Raw genomic sequence first — 6,000 nt, forward strand, 5'->3', positions numbered from 1 at the left:
ACTCATACAACTCAACATCAGGAAAACAAACCACCCAGTTAAAAATTGGGCTAGGACCCTGAATAGACACTTCTCCAAGGAGGACATACAGATGACCCACAGACATATGAAAAGATGCTCAACATCACTAGCCATGAGAGAGGTGCAAATTAAAACCACAATGAGATATCACCTCACACCTATGTGAATGACCATTGTTAATAAATCAACAAACAACAAGTGCTGGCAAGGATGTGGAGAAAAGGGAACCCTCGTGCACTGTGGAAAACAGTATGGAATGTCCTCAAAAAACTAAAAATGTAACTGTCATTTGACCCAGCAATTCCACTGCTGGGATTATACCCAAAGAATCCTGAAACACCAATTCAGAAGAACCTATGCACCCCTATGTTCATAGCAGCATTTTTTACAATAGCCAAGTGCTGGAAACAGCCTAAGTGCCCACCAGTAAATGAGTGGATAAAAAACTATGGTACATTTACGCAACGGAATATTATGCAGCAGAAAGAAAAAAGGAACTCTTACCATTTGTGACAGCATGGATGGACCTGGAGAGTATTATGCTAAGTGAAATAAGTCAGGTGGCAAAAGACAAATACCGTATGATCTCACCTATAAGAGGAACTTAATAAACAAGACAAACAAATGAGAAAAATAGAACCATAAGCATGGAAACAAGGAGCAGACTGACAGTGACCAGAAGGGAGAGGGGAGGGGGATAACAGAGGAAAGAAGGGGAAAGGTCTACTCAAGGAGCATGTATGAATGATCCATGGACATGGACAAAAGGGTGGGGATTGGCTCTGGGAGGGGGGGCGGGGCAGGGGAGAGCAACGGGAGAAAATTGGGACAACTGTAAAAGAATTTAAAAAGGCCAAAAAAAAAAAAAAAAGAAAAAAAAAAAAAGACTGGTACATTTACACAACGGAATACTATGCAGTAGAAAGAAAGGAGTTCCTACCTTTCACAACAGCATGGATAGAACTAGGGAATATTATGCTAAGAGAAATAAGCCAGTCAGTGAAAGACAAATACCATATTATTTCACCTATAAGAGGAATTTAATGAACACAATAAACTAACAAAATAGAACCATAGGCATGGAAACATGGAACAGACTGAGGGGAGGGTGATAATGGTGGAAAGAAGGGGAAAGGACTAGTCAAAGAACATGTATGAATGACCCATGGACATGGACAACAGGGTGGGGATTGACTGTGGGAGGTGGGGGGTGCGCTGGGTGGAGGAGGGCAAAGGGGGAAAAATTGGGACAACTGTAATAGAATAACAATAAAACAAAGTATTTCAAAAAAAGAAATTGAAGAAGATGCAAACAAGTGGAAGCATATACCATGTTCATCATTAAAATTCCCATACTACCCAAAGCAATCTATAGAGTCAATGCAATTCCTATCAAGATACAAATGGTGTATTTCACAGAGATCAAACAAATATTCCAAAAATTTATATAAAACCACAAAATATTCAGAATAGCCACAGCAGTCTTGAGAAAGAAGAACAACATTGGAGAAATCATGCTTCTTGATGTCAAACTATACTACAAGACCACATGAATCAAAACAGCATGGTGCTGGCATAAAAACAGGCATATAGATCAATGGAGAAGAATAGAGATTCCAGAAATAAGTCCATGCCTTTGTGGTCAATTAATATTTGATAAAGCGTCCTTGCAGACGCCGTCGCCACCCCGGATATTCCCGCATCCAGCCATGGTCAACCCCACTGTGTTCTTCGACATTGCTGCCGATGGCGAGCCCTTGGGCCGCTTCTCCTTCAAGCTGTTTGCAGACAAAGTCCCAAAGACAGCAGAAAACTTTCATGTTCTGAGCACCGGGGAGAAAGGATTTGGTTATAAAGGTTCCTGCTTTCACAGAATTATTCCGGGATTTATGTGCCAGGGTGGGGACTTCACACGCCACAATGGCACTGGCGGCAAGTCCATCTACAGGGAGAAATCCGATGATGAGAATTTCATCCTGAAGCACACAGGTCCTGGCATCTTGTCCATGGCGAATGCTGGACCCAACACAAACGGTTCCCAGTTCTTCATCTTCACGGCCAAGACCGAGTGGCTGGATGGCAAGCATGTGGTCTTCGGCCAGGTGAAAGATGGCACGGGTGTTGTGACAGCCATGGAGCGCTATGGGTCCAGGAATGGCAAGACCAGCAAGAAGATCACCATTACTGACTGTGGACAACTCTAGTACATTTGACGTGGGTTTTATCTTAACCACCAGACCATTCCTTCTGTAGCTCAGGAGAGCACCCCTTCACCCCTCTCTGCTTGGAAATGTTCTGTAATCTTCATGCTCTCGCTGCAGCTCATTGGGTTCCATATTTTCCTTACCCCTTCCAAGTCTAGCTGATTGCAGAGTTAAGTTTATGATTATGAAATAAAAACTAAACAACAACAACAACAAAAATTTGATAAAGCAAGAACATACAATGGGGGTAAAGGTAGTCTATTCAATAAATGGTGCTGAGAAAATTGGACAAATGAGTGGGAAAAAATGAAACTAGATCACTTCATACACCATACACATGAATAAACTCAGAATTGATTAAAGACTTAAATGTTAGACTTGAAACCATAAAAATCCTAGAAGAAAACATAGACAGTAAAATCTTGGACATTTCTTGTAGCAATATTTTTCTGATATATATGTTCTGGCAAACAAAACAAAAGCAAGAAATAAAATAATGGGACTAAATCAAACTAAAAAGTTTTTGCACAGCAATGGAAACTATTAACAAAATGAAAAGACAACTCATTGAATGGGAGAACATATTTTTTTAATCCTCACTCGAGGATACAATTTTATTGATTTTAGGGAGAGAGAGAGAGAAAGAGAGAGACAGAGAAATTGATGTGAGAGAGAAACATTGATTGGTTGCCTCCCTTCCTGTATATGCCCCAACGAAGGATTGAACCCACAACTTAGGTATGTGCCCTGACTGGAAATTGAACCTGCAACCTTTTGGTATATGGGACAATGCTCCAACCAACTGAGCCACCAGCCAGGGCTACAGTAAGATTTTTAAACTCACATATCACACGAGTCTAATACATTCATTGTTGTGTTTAGTCTGATGATCTTAGACAGAAGCAAGTTGAGAACTGCATTAGTGTTTTGTTCATTTCAAAATGTGGGGACATGTTTTGAGTTTTGAAAATTCCTATGTAATAACACTGAGGAAGAATTCTTCTGGCCACTCAGAGGCTTACTTGCAAATGAGTGGGTATCCTCCTATACCATTAGCTACCAGAGCAATGGCCTACTCCATGACAAGGTTAAGTATAACCTTGTTGCAGCACTAAGAATAGTAAGTGGTACTGCTTTTCTTTTCTCCATCACTAGTTGGAATCTACTGTAAATGGCAGCTGGCTTTTACATTTCCCACCGTTGGCTTTTTGCTCCCTCTTTTGAATATACATCTTTAACTAATCAGCAAATACATGCAAAGAAATATCCTTCCTACCAAACATGTGTGGTCATTGTTGGCTCAGCATTACTCTCTCAGAATCAACTGATAATAAACAGAATTAAAGCCTTTAACCCTTAATGAAAATAAATAGTGTGTTCTCTTCCCTGATAGGCCCATTCCTCTCCTTCCAAGGAAGGTGCACATACCCCCACACATAGAAGTGACATTTTATCATCATTCTTTTAAAGAGAAATAATGACAGCTAAGACAAGAAAATGAAAACGAAGCAATCTTACCTGTAAAGAAGCACAGGAACTCGATGGCAGCACCGAGTCTTCCCATTTTGAAGACCATGTGCTCAGGCATCCCAAGTTTCAAAACTGTTTTTGTGAGCAACATGGAAACAGGCAGTCCTGGGATTTAATTCACTGAGTGACTTTACATTGAGAACATCTTCCACATCACAAAGAGCAGGTTTCACCCAGCCTATCGTGCCTATCACTGACATCACTTCTTGCCAGAGGGAAAAAAATTGCTCTTTAAATATTGACTTTCTCAGTCACTGCCAAGGCCAACCAGTCAGCCGTGAACCACATTTGTAGCTGCCATCTTATACAGATCGCGAACTCTGCTGCTTGCCAAGAAGCATCTCCAGGGCAATAGCAAAGCTACAGCAACTATCCAGAGCTGAGATTCTAGGCATCTGAGCCAAGAGTGCAGGGAATAATTGCCTTCCTTAAGTTAGGAATCACCACTCATCCTCCTAGTGACATGACTCAGTGACACCTTAAATCTCTACATTCTGAGTCCTTACCCTTCACTGCAAGAGTCCCAGGCCAACCTTGCCCTGTGGAACCAATCCTCCCTCCCGCCCCCCACATCATCATCATCACTAGCAATTATTTAACAGTTACTATGTGCCAGGCACTGTTCTTAATTATTTTACATCTATTACTGTCTCTTGTACAACTGATAGCAATAGCTACTACTTTTATAGCATGCCTGGCACTGTTTTAAGAGTTTTACAGAAGTAATCCTCACAACATCTCTAGCAGATAGGTACCATTATTATCCTTGTCACATAGATAAGAAAACTTCAGCAGAGTGGTTAGGTAACTCACCCAAAGACACATATAGTAAGTGGAGGAGCTGAACTTCTATACAGGCTGCCTGGCTCTAGAGCCTGCTGTCCACACATACATACCCTGTGATCCCATGGGAAAATGGACCTATTAACAACCAATCATAATTCCAGGTTCCTTTAGAGAGTGACTCAGAAGGGGTTTCTGAGACCTGGTTCCCCTTCTTGGAGAAAAAACTATTGGAATGAATACTGAAAGACCAGGAGGAGTAAGGAAGAAAAGAAAGAACTTTTTTGAAAGGTGGAATAGTGCACAGACTTAGTGATGGGGGTGGAGAATGGTTTTTTGAAAACTCTGGGAAGTTCCATAAAGTTAGAGCAAAGGATGTAGATGAGAAGGATTAAGAGAGAGCAGTAAAGAGTACTGACCGCAGTCCACAGCAGGCCTGCTGTTCATCTAAGCTTAGCCTGATCCTGAGAACAATGGGGGCCTCTAAAGGATATGAAGCCAAAGGACTTAATATCATGTCATACATGCATTTCCTTTTCAGAAATATCCCTTGGTAGCCCCTATGGCAATCACACTAGACAAGAGAGAGAAAAAGCTAGTTTGGAAGCTATAAGGATAATTCAAGTGAGAAATGATGAGGATCTGAACTAATACATCAATACTTATAAGCATAGGAGAAAATATCAAGTCTTAAGTGTTTTGATATTGCTTTAATAAAAGCACACCTGTCTAGACATGGGGTTCCCAAAGTTCTTTTCCCTTAGAGGACTTGACTGTAGTCAACCCATTCTCCATGGACCTCATAGGTATAGTGTCATATTTTGAAATTAAACATAAATGAGCTCACGATTTCACATTTCATTGTACTAGAACTCAACTGCTTAGCTCTCTTCAATACTTAACAAAAGATTTAATTAGTCAAAATACTAATAGCTCATGTCTCTCTAATAAAAAAAATCTTCACCATCATCATCCTATTTTATATGAAGCAACTTTTACCATAGGAATTAAAAATACACCTCTATCATGTCTCATCTAGAGCCATGATTCTTAAGATAATGTCTACAATCTATAACCTTCCAGAAAGCCACAGGCTGGATGACCTCTTACAACATCTGTGCAAATAAGTGATACCACACTTGGGTTATACTAGATACTCTAAGGGTTTATTGAGGAAAAAGTATTAATCAGTGAATGGATGAAACTTATAATAGGACTTCAGCATGAAAAAATCTTATTTAATATTTCACAAACCTATGTAATATCCCATTATATTTTCACAATATATTTGCCATTTTACCTCTTTTCTTTAGCAAGGTCTCTTATTGGATGCCTATAAAAACAGCGGTTTAGGTGATTCAGCTGTTGGTGGCCCATTGACCAAAAAAGTCTGAGAATCACTGCAGAGTGGCTTAAGAGATGTCAAAGAAACCACTCCTCATAAGCTTTATAATCACAAGGA

At 40.2% G+C, this 6,000-nt stretch overlaps 1 pseudogene; it reads left to right on the top strand.

Moving 5' to 3' along the window:
• Positions 1-1,846: 1,846 nt before the first annotated feature.
• LOC150016579 (peptidyl-prolyl cis-trans isomerase A pseudogene) lies at positions 1,847-2,331 on the top strand (annotated as a pseudogene).
• Positions 2,332-6,000: the final 3,669 nt, after the last annotated feature.

Source organism: Furipterus horrens, unplaced genomic scaffold (genome assembly GCF_987537825.1).
Source record: "Furipterus horrens unplaced genomic scaffold, mFurHor1.1.pri manual_scaffold_3, whole genome shotgun sequence".
Taxonomy (NCBI): Eukaryota; Metazoa; Chordata; class Mammalia; order Chiroptera; family Furipteridae; genus Furipterus; species Furipterus horrens.